At 42.5% G+C, this 12,812-nt stretch overlaps 1 protein-coding gene and 1 pseudogene across 2 annotated transcripts in view; one reads left to right on the top strand and one right to left on the bottom strand.

The window, feature by feature from the left end:
- Positions 1–12,812, bottom strand: part of B4GALT5 (beta-1,4-galactosyltransferase 5) — an 87,041-nt gene that overhangs the window by 27,467 nt on the left and 46,762 nt on the right. The gene's annotated exons all lie outside the window — the stretch shown is intronic.
- Positions 5,344–7,995, top strand: LOC126067790 (RNA-binding protein 12B-like; annotated as a pseudogene).

Here is a 12,812-nt window from a genome sequence, read left to right as displayed (position 1 = left end):
TGAACACTGTGTGTAAAGCTTTCTGTCAGGCAGCACAAAGAACTCACTACCACCTCCCTTCCCCCAATCTCACAGTCTTCTTTACGCTTTTTAATCTTACCTCCTACACTGCAAATGACACTGTTGCTTAGTTCCTCCTTTAAATACACTCTCCTTTTCTTAGCTTGGAAGCCCTGGTGGTGTCGTGGTTAAGAGATGGCTGCTAACCAAAAGGTTGGCAGTTCAAATCCACCAGGCGCTTCTTGGAAACTCTATGAGGCTGTTCTACTCTGTCCTATAGGGTCGCTATGAGTCGGAAACAACTGAACAGCAATGGGTTTTTCTTAGCTTCTGCAATAACTCTCCGGTTCTCCCCTTAGAGTCCCAAATGTAGGATTTCTCTAGGACAGTCGTTTTCAGACTTCTTCCTGCCCATCGCTGGAGAGCTTGTTGAAGCCTGTTTACAAGGCCCCATCCCCAGAGATTCTGATTCCGTATGTCTGAGTGTTGCCCATGAATTTGCACTTGGAACAAGCTCACAGGTGATCCCGGTGCTGCTGGTCCGAGGACCACACTTTGAGAGCCACTGCTTTAGGGAACTTCTGCTACAATAATAATGCATAAATATGGTATTTACAATAATATGCAAGAATAGTGACACTTATTGAACCCTTAATTACATACTTTTTAATCTCATTCAATCCTCAGAATTACCCTAAAAGGCAAGTTGTTATTGTGGCTGGGTGCCGTCCAGTCAATTTCGACTCATAGTGACCCCATATGACAGAGCAGAACTGCCCCATAGGGTTTTCTAGGCTGTAATCTTTATAGATGGTTCCCTGGTGGCACAGTGGTTAAGCACTTCGCTGCTAACCAAAAGGTCAGCAGCTTGAACCCACCGGCCACTCCACCGGAGAAAGATATGCCAGTCTGCTTTTATAAAGATTACAGCCTTGGAAACTCTATGGAGAAGTTCTCCTCCATCCTATAGGGCTGCCTTGAGTCGGAATCGACTTGCCGGCAACAGGTTTAGTCTTTAAGGGAGCAGATTGACAGGTCTTTCTCCAGGATTGGTTCTCCAATTTTCTTCACCAAAGTCAACTGGCAGAGTTGGGATTTGAACCGGTATGCCTGCGCTCTTAACCACTAAGCTTTAAATATCTTGCTCATCCAGGCTCTAGCCACAATCTCTCCCTCAAAGATTTCAAGCGCCCTCACGACTTAAGTGACTACTCTAAGGAGACAGCTCTCAAATCTTTCACCTCCCGTGCAAAGCCGCCAGACTGACCTTTCCTAATTACAGATTTAGCCACACTGCTCCTCTGCTAGAAAGCTTTCTCTAGTGCATCACCGTTTCTTCCCTTCATCCCCGGGCTTCCACTGGGCTGCAGTGGTTCCGCTCTCCTGTCTGCCACCCAAATCCTATTCATCCGTCACTGTACTTGAGGAAGCCATGAGCACTCATGACAGTCTTCAATGATTTCTTTCCCTTCTCGAATCTCTGGCTTTTATTTACATTTTGTCTTGTTTGTTAACGACAGTCTCGTGTGTTTTGTCTTATCATCCAACTAATAAATTTACACAAACCGTATGTTACTAATACTTGTGCAAGTTACCCACAGGAACTAGCACAACACTGAAAAAATAAAAGACTAAGGAAATAAACACTGCCAAACAAAAAATAATCACAAATTCATCACTTAGATTGAATAAAATTTGAAGAACACTTTCCAACACCAGCGAATGCTTCTACCACCCAGAAACTATTCCTTCAAAGAAGCGTCTGTAAAATACTGGTACCTGCGGAGAACTTACCAGCCAACAACAGCCATCTTCAAGGAAGCTTCCACTTTGGGTTGAGCCCAAAGTGCTTCCCAGCCACTTTTTCTCACTGGTTCTCATTCAGGTCCTTGACAGGACAGTCAGATCCCTTTCCCACTCTTCAGATATTTGAAGGGAGATGTTTTTGATTCCCCCACCTCACCTCCACCCCGCTAGGCCCACTTCCTTCATGTGTCCTCCCTCCCATGGTGTTACCACAGCCCCTCCCCCGATCCTGACTGCTCTCTTAACAGCGGCCCAGTTGTCTACACTTGACAAAGTACAGTGCCATGCTGACAGAGGGGTCCAGGTGCAGTCTGATGAGACCGGAAACAAGCAGAACTACCAGCCACCCTTTCCATCCGTGACCAAAGCACTGTCAACTCGAGCCTCCTCTTGGAGACTCACAATAACGCTACGCCCAAAGAAACTCTACGATAAAGATGTTCAAACTAGCCCCCTTTTCCACATAATAAATAGTAACATCAAGTGATTCTGCACTGAACAAACTTTGGAAAATTCTGTTTTGGGTATTTCTATTAACAGAATTTAAAACTGCCACAACAGGACAGGTAGTCAACCGATATTTGCTGAATGTTATTGGTAAAGAGCAGTGACACTGTATTACTGATTTACATTAAGCCTGCCGGAGACGACCCCCCTACATCTGCTTGCATATGCTGCTCAGCTGTCCTTCTGTGCTGTGCTCATGCAGCCGGCTATGGAGATCAAACTGTGGGACCTCAAGACAGTGTCTATCAAAAGTCTATTATTAAATTCAGCCCACAGCTCTGGCCTGAACTAGGAAGTATATATGCATACACACTTCGCTTTCTATCAGATTATGTCACTTAGAATCCGTATCTCTGTGAAGTACATATCATCTTGACTTTTACTGCAGATAAGAAAGTCAAGTTCTCCAGGGGTAAAGTAATTTGCCCAAGGTCATATAGTTAGTGAAGTTAAACACAGAGTCGGGATGTTCCATTACATTTTGATGTGTTTTACTCTGAAAACTCTGGAAAGCAGCTAGAGCAGTACTTTTCCAATAATACAGTTCTGGTCAACAATAGCTGAAACACAGTTTTTAAAAATTCATTTTAAATTAGCATGCAGTTGTTAAAGCCTCAACAAGCAGCTGTGGAGCACCTACTCTACTGCGTGCTTTTCAGGCACAGGACTAGGCCACTGGGGGCACAGGGATGAGTAAGAGCACAGCATAAGGCACAGACACAAACAAAAAACTAATACCCACCAATCCCACTGCCGTTGAGTTGGTTCCAACTCACAGCGACCCTGCAGAACTGCCCCATAGGGTTTCCAGGGCTGCAGTCTTTACGGAAGCAGGCTGCCACATCTTTACCTCACGGAGCAGCTGGTGGTTCAAACTGCCGACCTTTAGGTTAGCAGCCAAGTGTTTTTAACCACTGCACCACCAGGGCTCCTGGAACTGTAATATGTGTGGGAAATGCTAAAATAATGTCTACTGAAAGTGCAGGCTTACTAATACATTTTTAATCCTTTCATAACCCAAACCCACTGCCATCGAGTTGATTGTGACTCACAGCGACCCCACAGGGTTTCCAAGGCCATAAATCTCTATGAAAGCAGGCTGCCACATCTTTCTCCCGTGGAGCTGCTGGTGGTTTTGAATCACCGACTTTTCGGTTATCAGTTGATCACCTTAACCACTGCACCATCCTTTCATAAGAAACTGTAATTATCATCCAGCCTAGTATCTAGATTGAAAGATCTCTTATAACCATAATTCAGTTGAGAAAATAAGCCAAATTTAGGTTTACACACTTGGAAATTTCCATCCAGGTGCCAGCGTAAGCTGCCTTGGGCCATGGCTTGAACTGGAGAGGTTCCGGGAGCAAAGCACTGGGTTTCTGGTCCTGCAGGCACCTTTTGGCTCCAAGACAGAGCCCTTCTACCTTCTGTTCTTCACTCTAACAGGAAGACATGCTCTCCGATCTCCATTAGAATTCCAGTCAGCCTCCACATCTTGTCAATCAGGTAACACAATTTTCACTTGAACACACACGTTAATACATGACTATGACTCATATAAATTCCTCACAAAATAATAAAATCTGGCATTCCAGATTAGGAGCAAAATAATTTGATACACTGAACCCTCACCAGAATGTGAGCTCCATGAGGGCAAGGATGGTGGTCCAATTACTCCCTTCGATGCTAAGACACAAAGTTTTATACAGCTAAGAGTTCTACTTTATCCTAAACATGTGTATCCTTGATGTTTGTTCCATTTAGCTTGAAAAACAACCTAAGAAAGCCATTCCCTTCCTGATCACTCTTTAAAATTTTAATCTCAGTGTCTCACCCCAACACCCCCTACACACACACACACACACACACCCCTGCATCCCTTGTCCCTGCTTATTTTTCTATTTGACATACTATATATTTTCTTATTTGTTTTGTTTGTTGTCATTCCCCCCGCCTCCGCCCCAAAAATGTGAGCTCCATGAGGGCAAGGATGGTGGTCTAATACTACTCCCGGGGGCTTGGCAGTGCCTGGAACACAGAAGAGGCATAATAAATATTTGAATAAATGAGTAAGTCAGGACAATTCACAACTGAGTCTTCTGAACTCAGTCTTCTGTCCAAGGAGCCGTGGATATGGGATTTCAGGCCTTTCATTTATATGGCATTAGCCTCTACTCCTTTACAGAGGAACCCGAAATGTTGTGGTTAATCAGCTTCATCTCAATGGCCAATTCTTCAGAAAAGCCCTGCAATTCCTTACCAATTGAACAGAGCTTCCAAACTGATAGGCTTCTCCCAAATAATGTTCTCTGGTATTCTCATTCCTCATGAAGCTTTTATTTATGTTCCTTAATACAATGTATACATTTATTCCAAGTCTTATTTAAGAAATAGGGGAAAGGTTTATACACACACACACACATTTTTACAAAAAGAAACGCAAGAAGGGTAAACCAGAAACTAATGAAAATTATTATCTATGAGGAATGGATGGGGACAAGGTGGTGGGGGTAGAGATATGACTGAGACTTCTCTGAAGACACCTTTTTATATTTTCAATGTTTTACATATTTAAAAATTAAAAAAGGAAAAATAAGCAAACCTGAAAACTGAATACAAACAGAAACAAGTGATTCTAACTGTATATCAAACTGAAAACATAACCCACAGAAAATAATTCAAGTAACTTTTGAACACAGTACTCTGACTATACATTCTTGGTGGGATATACTCTAAGGACAAAAAGAGCTGTAAAGAAATCTAGAACTTTAGTAGGTTTGTTGTTGGCAGTCATACTGGGGTCACGATCATGACATGGATGTCAATGGATGCTAAATCCTCACATATTATATACTGATCAGAAAAGAAAAATTGAGGGCACTACGTGTTCTTGAGAAGCTGCTGCAACGAGAAGCACCCCCTACCCATGGCCTTGTATGTCTGACTCCACAGCAGTGTTAAGTTGGTTCTACAGAACTAACAGGTCTCCAAGAAACAAACAAATCTTTACTGCTATTGTTTGAGCTCAATATGGCTGTAGCCATTCATTTACTGGGGCTTCCTTTAATTGCGGGGCCTGTGGATATTCGCTTCCCCAAGGCGACTGACTACTCCTGATGGAGGAGTGCGTATAACTGGAGGGGAAACTGGGGAGGCTTTTAGTATTTTTGCAACAGATGAAGATGTAAGACGTGCCATGAGTTCTTCAGGAGGGCTTATCAAGGATTCATTTGTAGAGCTCTTTCTTAGTAGCAAGGCAGAAATGCAGAAAACTATAGAAACAAAAGAAATGATCACACAGGAACGGGGCAACCAAGATCTGGGAGACCAGGGGCTGGCAGTCTACCTAATTTTGTTAGGGCTATTCAGGAAGAAGCAAGTAGCTCTGGATATCAAGATGCTGAGTTTCATACCACTGACACAGGATGTGGTAATTTAAAGCCAAGAAGCACACAGCCAGTGAGAGCCAAAAATCCTTATTTCTACAGGGTCTGCCTGATCTAGTAAATGAAGACGAAGTACATGTTACCCCCAGCCTCCCACTGGTTTGTGTGTGGAGTCATTTTCTTAAAACTTCCCGATGGCTGAAATAATGATGATGCATAGTAAAATTTGCTTCGTGTATTGATACTTCAGGAGGTCTTCAATATCATAAAAGTTTTGTGGGTTCAAGATTTATAGAATGCAAAGCTCAAAACCACAGTGGATTCATTGTGGTGGTAAGTAGGATGAAGTTCCTATGAGAACTGAAGAACATTCTCCACCAAGAGGAGCTAATGACAGACCGTCTCTAAAACGGTCTCATTCAAAATCTCCCAAGAACACTTTCTCATTCCTGTTGGACATCATGTTCACTTAAAAAACCTATCTCTAAGTATCAGCAAAAGAGTTTTAAGAAATTTCTTTAGAGATACTGATCCGACTCATAAACAGGTTACATTATTATATAAAAATGAAAAAAGAACAAGATATACCTTGGTGATGTGCAAAACTCTGACTTCTATACTGCTTTGGCCTTACATAAAACTATTGTACAGTATCGTCTAATTCATACTGATCGAATTTCTAGAAAAAGAGTGCTGAGATTAATGGAATATTGTGAAACAAAAAGACCAGGGTCAATAAAGAAAGAGAAGCCTGGACACGTTTCACAAAAACATTCAAGAAGGCTACTCTGGCCAGAAGCTGTGCACATACATAAGGCATTTTCCATTTGATGTCAGAAAAGCTGAAGTGCAAACGTTCTTTGCAGACTTTTCTCTTGCAGAGCGTGACATTTACTTGCTTTACGATGGCAAGGGGGTTGGTTTGGGAGAAGCATTGGTGAAATTCAGATCACAAGAACAGGCCATGAAAGCTGAAATTTTAAACTGGCGAAGATTCTTGGGAACAGAGGTTTTGTTAAGATGTATCTGAGGCACAAATGCAGGAGTTCGGTATAAATTTTTCCTTGCTGTCCATTGAGAAAATGCAAGACCGTTCACAGTCACATGATAGAGATGACCATTCCCATTCATATGTTTCAAAAGAGCCACCAGTATACTATGTTGGCCCTTCTGAAAATTTCAGACATCAGCTAGAGGACATGAGGAAGCTGGACAACTTCAAGTATCCCCAGGGAGATTTCAGACAGCCTGACAGGTGCCCTCTGGAAGACTTCGGGCACTCCCTGGAAGACTTCAGGCACCCTCAGGAGGAGCACTTAAGGTGGCCTCCTGAGGAAGACTTCAGGCACCCTAGGGAAGAAGAATGGTGGCAGCCTCCTGAGGAAGACTGGAGGCGGCCACTCAAGGAAGATTTCAGACGGCCTCCCACGGACGACTAGAGGCAGCCTCCTAAGGGAGACTTTAGGCGACCACCTCAGGAGGCGACTAACTCAGGAGGCGACCACCTCAGGAGGCGACCACCTGAGGCAGACTTTAGACAGCCCCCCAGGAGGACTTCAGGCATTCCCCTGAGGGAGACTTTAAGCAGTCATCCCAAGAGCATTACAGACATCGGCCCCAGGAGCACTTCCGGTGGCCACCCCAAAAGCATTTCAAGTGCCTGAGAGGAAGATTTCAGGACGCCACTGGAGGAAGACTTCAGGGGCTATTCCAGTGAAGACTTTAGGCACCATCCTGATGAGGACTTTAGGAACCCCTGGAGGAACACTTCAGACGCCCTTCTGATGCAGACTTCAGGCAGCTCCCTGAGGAAGACCTCCGGGGTGCTCTGGAGGAGGACCTCAGGGGTGCTCTGGAGGAGGACCTCAGACTTCCTGATAATTTTAGACCTCTTGGTGAGTTTAGGAGCCCACCTGATGATTTTAGAAATCAATGCCCTTTTGTGAGTTTTTGTCACCCAGAAGGTGGCAAGTTTGATTTTGGAAAGCATAAAATGGGGGGTTTCCTGAGGGGAGATTTATGCCTGATCCAAAATTAAATTGTGGTTCAGAAGATAAGGAATCTTCCATTTAAAGCTAATGTTAATGAAATTTTAGGCTGTTTTCACGGCTATAAAGTCATACCAGATTCTGTTTCAATACAGTATAAGAAAGGATTTACTATAGGGGAAGCCATTGATACTATGATAAACTCTAAAGCCATTAAAGATTTAAATGATAGGCCACTTGGCCCAGGAAAAGTTAATTTTGCTCTAGAGAGCATTTCTAAATTCAGAGATACCTTCCCAAAGTACTGATGGCAGTAAGATGCACTTTTTTTTTTAAAGTGTTTTTAATTATCTAACGAAAAGAAACATTTTAATTTGACCTGTGAATAGAACACATGTAAATAGTAGGTTAACCTGGTTTTCTTTCGCTTGTGAATCGCCATTCACTTTTTCTAACAAAATTACATATGCTATTTTTTGACAGTGGGAGAAGGAACTAATTTCTTGAGTTCATTCTGGTTGATGCATTGGGTGCACCTCAAGATTTGCGTAAAGCAGAGTTGTATTTGGGGAAGATCAATTTTATTTTCACTTGTGTTTCCATTCTGTGGTCTACGTCTTTTACTCAAACTGTGTAAGGAAATGGTCAGTGACAATTGTCCAGGTGTGGCATTTTCACTGCTCCCTGCCTGCAGACCTAATGTCTTCTTCCCCTTCTGGGATATCACTGTTAAGCCTTTTATTAAATACATGATAGTTCAAAATGAATAGACTGTGAACCTGAAATTTACTTAGGAAAAAAACTCAGGGGATTCTTAAAGCTGCCATGTTCATAACTTTGCAAAATTTTATAAAAACAAAAAATTACAACTGAAAAGAAAAATATCTCTCTACTATAATGGAAAGAGTTCTAGCAGGTCACCCCTTTTACCAAATGTTCAAACTCAACAAACCCAATATTAGAACCATTTTGTGCCTCTTACATGATACAGGAGGAGCCGTGTTGGTGCAGTGGTTAAAGAGCTCGGCTGCTAACCAAAAGGTCAGTGGTTCGAACCCACCCGCCACTCTATGGGAGAAGGATGTGGCAGTCTGCTTTCCTAAAGATTTACAGCCTTGGAAACCAATTCTATTCTCTCCTGTAGGGTCATATGAGTCAGAATCAATTCGCTGGCAGTTGGGTTTAAGAATGTGATACAACTAAGGACCCAACACCTCCTATATCATAGTATTGCTAAATGACTTATAAGGAAACGAGATAAATCTATAATGCGGGACATTCTACAAAACAACTGGTCTGGAATCTTAAATTTAGTGTTATGGAGAAAAAAGACAGGGATTTAGTCTAGATTATAGAGACATAGCCAAATGCAATGATTGAATCTTGACTGAATACGGAATAGAAAAAAGGAGGGGGGCTAAAAGAGACATTTTTGAGATAACCGAAGATGTATAGTAGGTATTACTGAATTAATATTAATGTTCTTAGGAGTGATTCACGTAGAATATATTCTTAGGAGATGCACACTGAAGTATTTAGGGGTCAAGTATCATGATGTCTACAGCTTACTTTCAAGTGGTTCAGAAAAGAATTGTGTATACAGCATGTGTATATGCATATATGTGTTATATAAAGAACTAAAGCTAATGTGGCAGAATGATGACAACTGGTGCATCTGGGTAAAGTGCATATACATATTCATTATAGTATTCTGTCAAAGTGTCTACAGATTTGCCTTTTTTTTGTTTTTAATAAAAAGGAGAAAAAGGCTGTTGCTAATTAAGTTTGCAATTGCTAGGTTATACAGGTTACTTTTCAGTTGGACTTAGAGCCTTCTCCAAAAGGAGAGGATATGGTGAGCAATGTTTCCCAAACTGATTTAACAAAGAAACCACCTATCCTAAGGAACACACTTTCAAAAAAGACATAGAAATAAAGAAATGATGAATTCTTTTATAACTTCTCAAACTGCAATCCCTAAGACAAATGAATAAGGAGCTCCTTACTGAGCTTTCCCATTCATCCATTCATTCGCCGTTCATTATGTATGTTACTATGTACCAGAAACTACCCTCTACTCTGGGGATACAAAGACATAAATAAGATATAATCCCCACTATTTTCTTTTTTATTATCTGCTAGTGGAGGAGACGGACAAGGAAACCCATAACCATGGTTGTACTGGTTAAATGCTATGCTAACCAAAAAAAAACAAAAACTAAACCCATTTGCCATCGAGTCAATTCCGACTCACAGCGGTCCTATTAGACAGAGTAGAACTGCCCCTTAGGGTTTCCGACGGGCGGCTGGTGGATTCAAACTGCCAACCTTTTGGTCAGCAGCTGAGCTCTTAACCACTATGCCACCAGTGTTATGCAAGTGGCTACTAAATTATATCGGGAAGGAGAAGGTCAGAAAAATGCTCCCGGGAAGAGAAGGTGACTCTAGAATACAGTCATGAAAAAAGAACACTGAAAAGGGAAAAACATAAATGAAGATAAAGGGGCATAACAGGGGAAACACATTTGGGAACCTAAAGGCAGTTAGGTATGGCTGGAATGAAGGGTGTATTTATATATACATAGCAAAAACAAGAGAGGAGGCTAGTAAAACAGATGGGGGTAAGATCACAAAGGGCTTTCTGTGCTATGCTTAGGGGCCGCACCACATTCTGAAAGCCACGACATTAAAGAAATGGTCCAGGACCTCAGATTTCATGTGGCTCAACTAGTGGGTATCAATCAAAACAAATTCATTCCTCCTCAAAATTCATGACTCCAGAATAAGATCTGACTTTTTTTTTAGTATCTAGACCTAAGTTCTTTAAAGGGAAGAACTTCTCTGGATGAACTGAATATGACTCTGTATGGAGAATCCCATTTGGTTATTAAAAGTCGAGTGTCTACACCTTACAAAGAGTGTGCTTTTCCTCTACCTGAAGCAGCAGAAGGAACACCATTTCTTCCAAACCCCGGAAGAGCGAGCAGATGGAATGAAGATGTCAAGAGACAAAAATGGAGACTACTGACCACGGCCAGGAAGAGCTGGGGGAAGGAGGTACGGTTGGACAACTGAGTCAGCAAAGGTGCTTGCTGCTTAGTGTTCAGGGTGGGACCGCTGGGCCAGGTTTTATTTCCATGGATTTACTCACATCAAGTATCTTTGTTCTGAACATTCCACAGAGACTACACAATGTGTGATTTCTAACAGGGGCAAGAGCAAGCTGTTGGCTACTCACACGATGCACTGGGGAATACTAAGGCTCATGGTAGTGGGCACACATGGCAGTGGGCACACGGTGACACACATGTAAGAAATAAAACTAAAGCTGGTTTATTTAACAGGCAAAGAATTTTTTGGCAAAAAGATTTACACCCTTTGGCACATCTATTTAAATATCCTGGAGCAAGTGTGTGACAGTTTTTACACAAAAGGTGTTTGGAGAAAACTGTCACACTGGGGTGGGGTGGGGGGGTGCATTAATTAGCAGACTAAAGAATTTCCCCAAAAAAATTCTTTTGGGGGGAAAGCTTCATATGATTTTTTATTTTACTAGTTCCACCCATTTGAAGCAGAAAACCACCAGAAGTCAAATCATAAGTTATGTTTTTTATCCTCTAATTATTATTTTTAAAAAAACCCAAGTGGTAAAAATTAACAGCTATGAAGTACCCTATCAACATTTCCACTGACCTGCTGGCCTATTATCTGTTAAATTATTAAACTGAACATGAGGTTAGAGGTGAAAATGCTGCCTAAACAGATATTAACCAGGGAGGAGCCTTTGGCAACCACTTAACCCAATCTAGGCTTCAGCAGTTTTGTTTCCCCCCAAATTCTTAATAACACGATCAGTTCCCAACCTCCAGAAGTACCAATATCCAGGCTCACACCACTGCTGAAAGGGGCCCAGCAAACAAGGACTCCCAAATCTTACACTGTATAAACACAAACTTTCTGCCACTGTTTGCATTTCATGCCTGCATCTAGAAATGTGATTATCCACCAAAACAAACCCTGCTCCGGCCCTGGGGGGAGGGGAGGCGTCAGCATGGTGGAGACACCTTACTGATGGGAACGTGCTAGAGGTAAATGGCCACAGAGCCTACCTGGAGGTAAATGGCTACAGAGCTGTATGCTCGCAGGAGCTGAGGCTTCTCAGTACAACAGGTGTTCCTGCACAAGCCTCCGCCCACCTCCCCAGGCCAGCCCACCTCCTTCTGCTCTCCAGGGCCGCCAGGCAGAGCCCTGGTGGCGCAGTAATTAAAGCACTCGGCTGCGGACCAAAACGTCAGCAGTTTGAACCCACCAGCCGCTCCACAGGAGACAGATGTAGCCATCTGCTTCTTTAAAGATTACAGCCTTGGAAACCCTATGGGGCAGTTCTACTCTATCCTATAGGGTCCCTATAGAGTAAGAATCGACTCAAGGGCAACAGGTTCAGCCTCCTGCCCCTGCTGACAGTACTCCTCTCTACGAATACTCTCTGGTGACACGTGCTCACGATGAACTTTAATGTCACTTTCCATAGCTTTTCCTGACATCGCCCTACTCCCAAGATCAGAACTGTGTACTCCCATTTGGGGGCTTTTTCCAAACTGATACATAATCCATGACACCTGTAAATCTGAGCATGTCTCTCCATTCCGGCAGGCTGTAAACTCCACAAGAGTATCTTATCCTTCTTTTCATCTACAATGTCTGATAAATAGTAGGCATTTAACCAGTTATTAAATTAATGAATTACAGCTCAGCACACGGGCATGAGTTCATGGCCCTTTGGTAGGGATGCCCTGTTCTCTCAAGTTAGGAGAGAAGGATACTGGGGTGGGGGGATGGAAACCACACAAGGAAGATTCTCTAAGCCAGAAAAAGGCAAAGTGAAGCCAATGCTTTACCAAATGTGCTGCTTTAAGTGTAAATTGGTAAACTGGTAAACCCTTTGGGAAAACCATTTGCAAATTCAACAATGAGCCAAAAAACAAAAAACTATATGCATATAGGGTCGCAATGAGTCAGGATTGACTCGATGGCAGTGGGTTATATATATATATACACACACACAGACACACACACCCCTCTATCTAGCAATTTCAAGGAAAGCATCCCAAATGAGGCTATTCTA

The sequence above is a fragment of the Elephas maximus genome, chromosome 25, assembly GCF_024166365.1.
Source record: "Elephas maximus indicus isolate mEleMax1 chromosome 25, mEleMax1 primary haplotype, whole genome shotgun sequence".
Classification (NCBI taxonomy): Eukaryota; Metazoa; Chordata; class Mammalia; order Proboscidea; family Elephantidae; genus Elephas; species Elephas maximus.
The sequence above is the reverse complement of the archived record's forward strand: the minus strand, read 5'-3'. Positions and strand labels throughout refer to the sequence as shown.